The following is a 10926-nucleotide window of genomic DNA, read 5'->3' on the forward strand; positions in this document are numbered from 1 at the left end:
ATGAAAGAGAGAGACTTTTAAAAGGCAACCCAACGAGAATGTGTTTAACCCACTTTCCATTGTTTTTTAATGTAAACATGCGCTTATAAAAGCTTATTTTTTTAAGTAGCACCCTAAAAAATTTCAGTAAGGTTGAAGGCAGGATTGTGAAGTAAGGATTACTATGATAGACGGCTGTTCCCAACCTCTGAATCAGTGAGCTTCATGTAAACATTATGATTGACATTTTTATGTTCTCAAAACTATAAAATCACTCAATTTAAAGGAGCAATGTGGAGATTTTAGGGGCATCTAGCGGTGAGGTTACGAATTACAACCAACGGCTCTCTAACCCACCTCCCCCTCCCTTTCGAAGCACTTTTCGCTTCTTTGCCAAAGTAGATAATGTGCTTATGAAACGCGCCCTTTAGAGCAGTTTGTCCGTGTAGGGCTGCCGTAGAAACAACATGGAGAATTCCATGTAAGGGGACCCGCGGTGTATGTAGATAGAAATAGCTCATTCTAAGGTAATAAAAACGTAACGCTTGATTATGTAAGGTCTTTACACACCTCTCAAGACATAGTTATGTATATTATATTGCATTTCTGTTAATAGATCCTCCAAAAAATGACACGCTGGACCTTTAAACAATTATAAATTATTCTTATTTATTATAATCCCATAGTGGGTTCTGTTCTTATATATTTATAACCAAATAACCTATGGTATAGTATCCCATTTATCAAAATGATTGTAATCTGTTTGGTTACCACACTTCTGTTTTTCAAAATGGAAATGCTCGAATGACTTTAAAATGATCATATTTGCAGATATAATCTTGATTCACTGTAATGTGATAAAATTCTAACAGATTCTTTCTTTGTGAAAAGCGCATGCTTCTGCAAATCCTAACATGTACAGACGTTCACATGACAGTTGATCTTATCTGGAGAGACAAAGCAAGATTAAAATGCTAAGGCAAGTTTTCCTCTAAACGGCTTTATACTGTACATACAGCAGATTACCTAAAAGACTGAAACATCTTACATCAGTGGGTAAAAAGAGCTTTGTCAGTAATCGATATTATTTGATGGTCTACATAAGCTTTTATAAGACCCTCTTCCATGCACGTGCACAGAGTGGATCTAAATGAGTCACATTTAAAGGTATAGTTTACCTAAAATTATCATATGTAATTTACTCATGGCATTTTACTTGACCAAACACTAATGTTCATTGGATGGTGGGATGGAAGGAGAGAGGACTTCTGGTGAGATTTCACACAGTCAGACCAAAGGGGGTCTGCTTATTCAGAGTAATCCCCCCTCAGTATTGCAGGTCAGAGCTGCTCCCCCTTCACACGTCACTGTCTGAGCCCGGGAGACTCTGAACGCCATAATGGCATTTATATCTGAATGCTGGACCGGCCAGAGATCAGTCGGAAATTTCTTGGAAAAGAATATGTGCCTCTGTTCACTTTGATAGGTCGCACGGAGACGGACTGAAAGCCAACATGTATGTAAAGTGAAAGTTTACCCCAAAACGAAAATTCTGTCATCATTTGCTCACCCTCTTGTCATTTCAAACCTCTATGACTATTTCTTACGCAGAACACAAAAGAAGATATTTTGAAGAATGTTTTTAACTGGACCCCATTCACTTGCAATGGTTTTGTGTCCATACAATAGAAGTGAATGGGGTCCAGTGCTGTTCGGTTACCAACGTTCTTCAAAATATCTTCTTTTTGTGTTCTGCGGAGGAAAGAAAGAGGGTAAATGATGACAGAACTTTTTGGGTGAACTATCACTTTAAGACACTTATTTACATTCTTAATACATGCGTAATTAGTCATCAAAATGTATAAACTTCACCTGAAATGTTTTGTCCTACAAAAAAAGTTTAAAGAGTGCTATCAGTATAGTAAAATAAGTGTACTTTCTGCCCACTTATTATGTACTGCTCAGACTTAAAGTGACACAAAATGATATTTGGTCTGTACTTGTTCTCTGTGACCCACATACAGAATTCACACAGATGCGTCTCGGTCGGCTCTTTGACGTTCTCTGTAAAAGTTTGTGCTTGAAAGAGACGACTCAATCCCGCCAAAATCTCGCTGTCTGTCCTCATTTATCCTCTTTTGATCCTCGCTCTCCTTCTGATCTCCCTCTTTTGTCTCGCTCCTTCTCGGCGGGAGGAGTTGAATAATGTGCTGACTCAAGCAATGTGGGAAGGGAAAGTGAGCTCACTGCTGGTTCTGGTTATCTGCCCGTCTCTCCGTCTGCCTGTCTGTCTGTCTGCCTGTCTGTCTGTCTGTCTGTCTTTAGCGGAACTCAACAGGTCATAAATGAGATATTCATGTCATCTGATCCTGCCATTCATGAAGCAGTCAATGCTACAAAGACCAAAAATATGCAGGAATTTAATGCTTTTTATGACTTAAAAGAGATATTTAATAGAGCGTAACAGTGTCTAATTCAAAAGAATTCTAGCAATGAACCAAACCCTCCATCATCACCAAGATGAACTAAAACATTTGATCTGAAGCTTTGATACTCATCCATTCATGCAAAGGACACAACTGAATTCAAAATAAAAAAGAAAGTCTGTTGGATCTCAGATATTTCTCCTGAGAACGAGAGACGGAAATCTCACAAATTATAGTTTCAGAGGAGTTTCCATTAGAGTTTCGGAGATCTCAGCAAATCTCAAGTTGGCAAATATTCGACTTTTACTTCCTGATCTGGACTTGACTGACTGGTTGACTTCAGAGCGGTCAGAGTTCACCTGTTAAAGTCATAGTCCCAAATGATGGCAACAGGGAAACTACATGTAACCTCGTGTGTTTTGTCTTTAAGTAGGGATCACGTGTGACCACAGTGTGGTCAGAAACTTCTTGAGTTGTGCTTAACTCGAGACGTGATGTAATAGAGAGAGAAGCCATGCAAATCCTTCTGCGTCTTTTCTCCAGAAGTGATTTAATAATGCAGATTGTTGATGTCTTTAACTTTTTAATTGTAATAAATGAGTTGCCACAACAGAGAAGAACAGTAAAAGCGAAGGCCTCGGTCCCTTAAAGAGACAGTTCACCCCAAAATGAAAACTCCTTGATCAGTTCTTTCATCGTTTACTGGCCCTCATGTCAAGCAAAGATTTTGACGTTCGTTGGTAAGCAAACAATACTGGACTCCATTGACTTCCATTGTATGGACACAAAATCACAGATCTTTCTCAAAATATCTTTTTGAGAGTCAATGTTGGCAGAATGTATTAGGTAATGTTACACATAAACATCTATAACAACACCTGGAATGATGAAGAATATATTGAATATACAGTAGACTACCTAGGGAAACAAAACATTTAAGTCTACTGTATTTTAAGTGTACACAACAGGTAATGTCGTTTTAAGAAAGGCATGGAAATATAGAGCACACTAGTATAAAAACCCATCCATTCCTTCCATCCGCTTTAGTTCCTAATGTATTAGAAATCACTTTGATCAAATCCATACTACTATAGGTTATCTTAATATACTACACAAAATAGACAGCAAATTTGTGTGTGGATGATATAAAAGATTGACACGACCTCAAGCTGAATGCCAACTTGCTTTTTTAGAACGTCCTTGAAATATGTCACCTCATCTCTCACAGCAAAGAAATTGCCTTTGTTATTATGTTGTTATAACATATTGTTATATGCAAACATCAAAAGAGTATACCGTTCCAATTCGGGAATTATCGAATTTCCGAGAGCACGCGAAGGCAGTATAAGTCCCAAGTGAAGTAGATTACTTTCAAGTACATACTAGTACACTAATATTAGTAAACTTAGAACGTAAAGTATATTTCAGAATGTACTTGAAGTATACTTATTTTTGTTTGGGATGTTGCTGTGTGGTTGTATCTGAAGTTGTGTAGTGAATCTACACCGGAAATGCCAAGGTCAGGGGGTTTGGCTTCCAAGGAATGCAAGAACTGATAACGTTCGAACTGTCGCTCAAATTTTGGGTAAAAGAGTTTCTTGAATAAACCAGAACTTTAAATTTGATTTGTGTTCATAAACACACAATTCAATATCTGATATATTTAAATATGAATGTATCATTTTAAATCCTTAATGTCTAAACGTAAATCTGCATATATAATTATAAACCTTGAAAACGTATGTAAATACGAATATTATATCCTAAATATGTCAATCTGAATATATAGTTATAAATCTTAAAAATATAAGTACATTGAAATATGTATGTAAATATGAATATAGGCTATAGTTTTAAGTCTGAATTAATTTGACGAATGTATTAAAAACATACCGTTGTATAATAATTTGATTGAATAAAAATAGAAAGAAAAGGGACTATTTCAGGAAAACAACCAAGTAGTCAAGTCTCTGTGAGGTGTGTGACATCGTCGGTCAAGGTCTGATCAACCTTCAGCCAGTAAGAAGCGGTTTGTGCTTGTTTCCTAAACATCATTGTTTTGTTTCAGTCTCATGTAAACCATCCGCTCCACTTGATTACATCACATCTACCTCTCTGGCAGCAGTGACATGTAAATACAGTTGTATGACAGTGCCTTAGTTTCTCCTCAGGCTTTGTCTGCTTTGAAACCAAACTCTCTTTGTCCTGCGGCCATCTGATCTCAGGCCTCACGAAACAGAGGTTTATGGGCAGATATTTTATGACTTCCAACTCGCAGTGACTCATTTAAAGAAGACGATATAACCCGACACGACACAGCGTGTTTGCACACATCCACGTGTGCCCTTTACATAATCGAGTGACGTCATTTCCTACAAAGTTTCCTCTTGAGAAAGTGTCATGACGAAAAACAGTGTACAAGGAGATCCATATGAAAATGGTATTTTGTGTTTTTGTGATCAAATCTAATTCCACGCATATGCTGGGGATTATTTATATCAGATAAGATCTTATGTCTGATTCCCTTTTATTCAGAATATTCAGAGAACTCCTTCGTGATGTCCTTGGCTGAATTTGTGACTTTTTCACAATACCTCGCGAGGGTTTGACAATAACATTTCCAAGCAATCGTCTTTCATAACACATCATTTGTTTGTGTCCTATATTGCTCTTGGTTTTTTTTATCTTGATAAAACAAACTAGGTAATCATTGTCGTCTTGTATTTGCCTCATATTTGTGACATATTTATAGTAGAATGTCATCAGACTCAAGGTTTTTCTATGGGCCACCTGGAAATGCATTCATGCATATACTATATGTTACTGCAAATAAAAACTGTCAGAGCGTGACGCAAGCAACACAGAGGTCCCAGGGAACGCAAGTACTACGTGTTGACATACAATGAGCGTGCTGTAATGCTCTCATAATGGTCTTAGACATAAGACGGTGACCTGACAGTGATCCATCACAGATGCTGTCTCTGAACACAGTCACCTGCTCTGTCCCAGTCAATAAATACAGCAGGCTTATAGGTGACGCTGACATAGAAACCTACTTCCCCTAAACACTCTATTTAAGGATCACTGTTTAACATCTCAAACCTCATGTGTACACAAAGTCACCTCTGACTCCATAAAACGAATAGATGAACTTGAGTTTTACATTTTCTGTATAACACGTGAGGGGTACTTGGCTAAAAAATTGCTGCGACTTCTTAAAGCTTTGGCTAACGTTCTCTAAACATTCTCTCAAAATTATCAAAAACATTCTTGCAATTACATTAAAAGAGCATTTAATCAACATTACATGTCCGTGTTATATGGGTGTAAAAATTGTATTCTTACATTATTAGTGTAAATTCTAAAAATGTTCAGATTTAACGTTGTTCTTAAAAATGTTCTTAAAAGTTTTTTTTACAAAGAAAGCAAAGAAAACGTATTTAAAGTCGGCATGAAATTAAAAATGATCATTCTAATTGTTTTACACAGTGGTGAAGTATTTATTATTATCAATTATTTATCTGTGCACATCACTATTTTTTTACATTTCATTTGCACTTGTAACCTTTCATCAAAAACCTTAATCTCCTCCCCCTCTCGAAACGACCTCTCTTCGCTTCTGGGGCCACATTTATAAAATGTTGCGTAGAAACCGTCCTAAATTAGATTTTACGATCATTTCTCAAAATGCATACTTGTGATTCATAGAACGAACGTACGCACAGAAAACGCGTGTACGCCTCTCTATCAGATGGGAAATCTGTAAATGGGAAATGATCGTGATCGCGCAGCTGACGGGGCGCTAAGCACCGTTGTTATACACTGTAAACTGTAAAACGTTGCTGTAATTTCGCAGCAGGTTTGCCAGTAACTTACTGTAGATTTAATGTACAATTTTGTTTTAAGCATAAACTTACCTAGTTTACATATTTTTCTTTCATAAAGCAAGACTAAATATCTTGGTTCACTTTTCTTGTTATGTAAATGTATCGTAATTTAAGAAGTTTTTACAGAAAACAAGAGAATAATGTTTAGGAAGAATGACTTTTTTTACTTTGTCTCTTCTTGCTCATTTTGAATCTCAAAAGTATTTTTTTTCATTAAAGTAATTGAAAACAGTACTAACTGGAAAGTATATTAAGTAGTAATTCAATCTACAGTAAGTTACCGCAAAAACTACAGCAAAGTTTTACAGTGTAAATATGAACGTTGCCGTAGATTTTTTTTGCGCTTTACGATCAAATCTGTGCGTACGCACGTTTTATAAACGAGGCCCCTGGTCACGAGAAATGGGCGAGGGCGGGGTTGCAATGACTGACAAATTGCACACTGCAGTTCAAATCTTTCACCTTTTAACGATCCAATCAGTTGTCGGTCCCGCCCTACATTTTTTTTCTCATTTCAGATGTCATTTCACCCGGGTATACGTCAAGATACCGAAAAAAAGACAATCGCTAGTCGCTACTTCCGTTTCATGCCGACTTTAATGTTGAATCAATAACCAATTTAGCATTGATTTAACATTCAAATGAATGGGATTTTTCAGCCAAAAATGAAAATTCTTTCTTAATCGACTCGACCCGCATGTCATTCCAAAGACTTTCTCCTACAGAACACAAAAGAAGATATTTTGGTATTTACACAAAAAGGTAAATAAATGAGAACCATATTTTTTATTTTTTGCTAAATCTCTATTGCTATAAAAGCCATTGAAATAGTGACACTGAGTGTACACAACATATGTTGTGATTCACTCTATGGATGTTGATGAAAGGGAAACTTGCAGGACTGTGACTTTCACACCCAACATGATATGAGCGTTCATGCTGAATGTTTGGATGTAATGAAATGAGGCGAATCCTTCAAAACTGTCAATGTTGATAGAAATAAAGCTAAACGGGTTGCAAGGCTTTGGATATTGTACACAGAGCGTGTTAGGGGTCTGTGTGCTGTGTATATCCTATTATGTATTTCAGAAACAACAAATACAGATTTATATTATACAGATAATACTGTACACAGAACCTTCCTGCATGTTGTAGTTAAAAAAGAAATGGTTCTTTCAAAAAAGGGAAACCATTCCTCTATGGATTCGCTACGAAAAACTCTTTATTTTTAAGAGCGTATCCATCCCCAAACAAAAATCACATACAGCTGCAGACATAGAACTGTTGTAATAAACTACACAGCCAATATAAACCCAACGTGAAACACTTCAAAAGCCTGCAAGGCTATTCCTCCCATCCCATGATCTCAATCCACAGCGGCAGAGAAAATATAGGATTATCCAATTGGGAAAATCTACACTGTCTGATAAGGCTGGAAAAAGTGGCCACATGAAAGTTGTCTGGGGTCTAGAGAGGAAAGAGAGACTGCATGTGACACAGGAGTCTAAATGTTACAGCAGTCATGAAAAAGTGATTTGAGGTTTGCTGTGTTTATGGTTAGTAATAAACAATGAGCTCATGTTCTGGTTGACCTCTGTAGGAAAAATCAAAGGTCTGGATTTTGGAAACACATTAACGGCAAACACCAAACATTCTTAAACGTCTGGGTTCATTTGCGTCTGGGAAACGTATTCTCGACCACCACCACCAAGTGTTCGTGGATCGCAGAGTTTCTCAAGTTAAAGAGATCTTGGAGAAAACCACAGAAAGAGTGCGAATGTATGAATGGAAACACAGACCTTTATAGAGTTTCCAGTTATAAATGATCCAGAATGATTTTTTTTAAATATGGAACTTATACATTTCATTTGAAACGTTTTTACTTTTAAAACAGTGGTGGTTAGCACTATCAATTTTAAATGTCTAACATGCAAATCACCAGCTTTAAAAATCACTTACTATTTTACATTTTTAAGCGTTTTTACATTACTCTGATGCATTCAAATGTATGTTTTCATTCTCCTTAACATGACTGAATCAGTGCTGTTGATAAAAAACACGTGGGGGAAATGGTTTCACCACCAAATATCTTTCTTGTTCCAGGTGCGCAGGATATACAGTAAACATGACAGTCTGCCGCTTCGATTAAGGCCTCGTTTTATAGCGGATATATTTAGTGTAGAGTACTTATTTAATTAGATCAAAACTGGCTGGAAGACCCCAAAGTGTGCAGAACAAAGATAAGAGACGAAGCGTGCAGAAGGTAAGGAAACGTTCATTTTGGGATCTTGATTGGACGTTGCTGTTATAAACGTGAAGTAGGACCAGATGGCCCAATTACCAAGGAAGGCAAAAAGCACAAACCCATTCCCCATTTTGTAACTATGTTGAATGTAACTGTAACTCACTAATATACATTACAATATTTATATTTTTTCATTAGTTTACATTCTTTTCTGTTTCTGGATCGTTCAAGTCTGGTAAAATGCAAGTAAAAAGCTCATTGTAAACTTCTCCATTAAACCATATAGAGTTTTAGTTGGTAATTTGACTCTAAAAACATAAAAATGAGTTCTGTGGCATCGTTATCTGATAAATATTATGTACTGAATGTAAATGCTACTTTATTTCATTTCATCTTCACTGGCCCGGTGAGAACGCTCTTAAAACACAACATTGTAATTTGTGAACAAACCCACTGTTCTCAGTTACAAAGTTACAAAAATATTCAAGTACACAATTGTTTCTTAAACAATGTTTTTTTTTGTATTCTAGTTCAAACCTGTCTCAACGATAACAACATTTCTAAAGCCCTCCTATTAGCACGTACTTTTAGAAAATGACACATACAAAAATACACCGTGATACATTTTGTCTCAGCTATAGGCGATACGTAGATTATAACCAAAAAGGGCATTTTTCATAAATCTCAAACAGGGTCTTTCAATTCAGAAGTTTCAATTAGTGTACTTAAAGGGATAGTTCACCCGAAAATAAGATTCTGTCATCATTTACTCATCTGTATGGCTTTCTTTTTTCCGCAGAACACAAAAGAAGATATTTTAAAGAAACCCATTCACTTCTGTATGAACCGGGTACCGGTTAACAACATTTTTCAGAATATCTTCTTTTGTGTTCTGCGGAAGAAAGAAAGTCATAGCTTTGAAATGACATGAGGATGAGTAAAAAAACAACAACACTTTGTACACTGTGGTAGGCTATATGAGACAAGTTTTACTTCGCTTCTGCTTTTTGTTGTCCTTATGTCGTTCCAATTGCTTCCATTGTTTACCTCATTTGTAAGTCGCTTTGGATAAAAGCGTCTGCTAAATGACTCAATGTAAATAATGACAGAATTTTCATTTTTGGGTGAACTAGCCCTTAGTTCAAGTATATTGTGACTATTTCCTACTTTATGTTAAGCACTATTACTAGTATGCTTGTATGTGTACAGCCGTGGCCAAAAGTTTTGAGAATGACACAAATATTAATTTTCACTAAGTCTACTGCTTCAGGGATTTTTATATGTTTTTGTCAGATGTTACTATGGTATACTGAAGTATAATTACAAGCATTTCATAAGTGTCAAAGGCTTTTATTGACAATTACATTAAGTTTACGCAAAGACTCAATATTTGCAGAGTTGACCCTTCTTTTTCAAGACCTCTGCAATTCGCCCGCGCATATGCTGTCAATCAACTTCTGGGCCACATACTCACTGACGGCAGCCCATTCTTGCATAATCAATGCTTGGAGTTGGCCAGAATTTGTAGGGTTTTGTTTTGCTCGAGGATTGACCACAAGTTCTCAATGGGATTAAGGTCTGGGGAGTTTCCTGGCCATGGACCCAAAATGTTGATGTTTTGGTCCCCGAGCCACTTAGTTATTACTTTTGCCTTATGGCAAAGTGCTCCATCATGCTGGAAAAGGCATTGTTCATCACCAAACTGTTCTTGGGTGGTTGGAGAAGTTGCTCTCTGAGGATGTTTTTGTACCATTCTTTGTTCATGGCTGTGTTCTTCGGCAGAATTGTGAGTGAGCCCACTCCCTTGGCTAAGAAGCAACCCCACACATGAATGGTCTCGGGATGCTTTACTGTTGGCATGACACAGGACTGATTGTAGCGCTCACCTTTTCTTCTCCGGACAATCTTTTTTCCGGATGCCCCAAACAATCGGAAAGGGGATTCATCAGAGAAAATGACTTCAGCCCAGTCCTCAGCAGTCCAATCCCTGTACCTTTTGCAGAATATCAGTCTGTCCCTGATGTCTTTCCTAGAGAAGTGGCTTCTTTGCTGCCCTTCTTGACACCAGGCCATCCTCAAAAAGTCTTGGCCTCACTGTGCGTGCAGATGCGCTCACACCTGCCTGCTATTCCTGAGCAAGCTCTGCACTGGTGGTGCCCGATCTCGCAGCTGATCAACGGTAGAAGACCATCCTGGCGCTTGCTGGACTTTCTTGGGCGCCCTGAAGCCTTCTTCGCAACAATTGAACCTCTCCTTGAAGTTTCTGATGATCCGATAAATGGTTGATGTAGGTGCAATCTTACTAGCAGCAATAGCCTTGCCTGTGAATCCCTTTTTGTGCAGCGCAACGATGACTGCACGTGTTTCCTTGCAGGTAACCATGGTTACC

Source organism: Triplophysa rosa, linkage group LG10, assembly GCF_024868665.1.
Source record: "Triplophysa rosa linkage group LG10, Trosa_1v2, whole genome shotgun sequence".
Lineage (NCBI taxonomy): Eukaryota > Metazoa > Chordata > Actinopteri > Cypriniformes > Nemacheilidae > Triplophysa > Triplophysa rosa.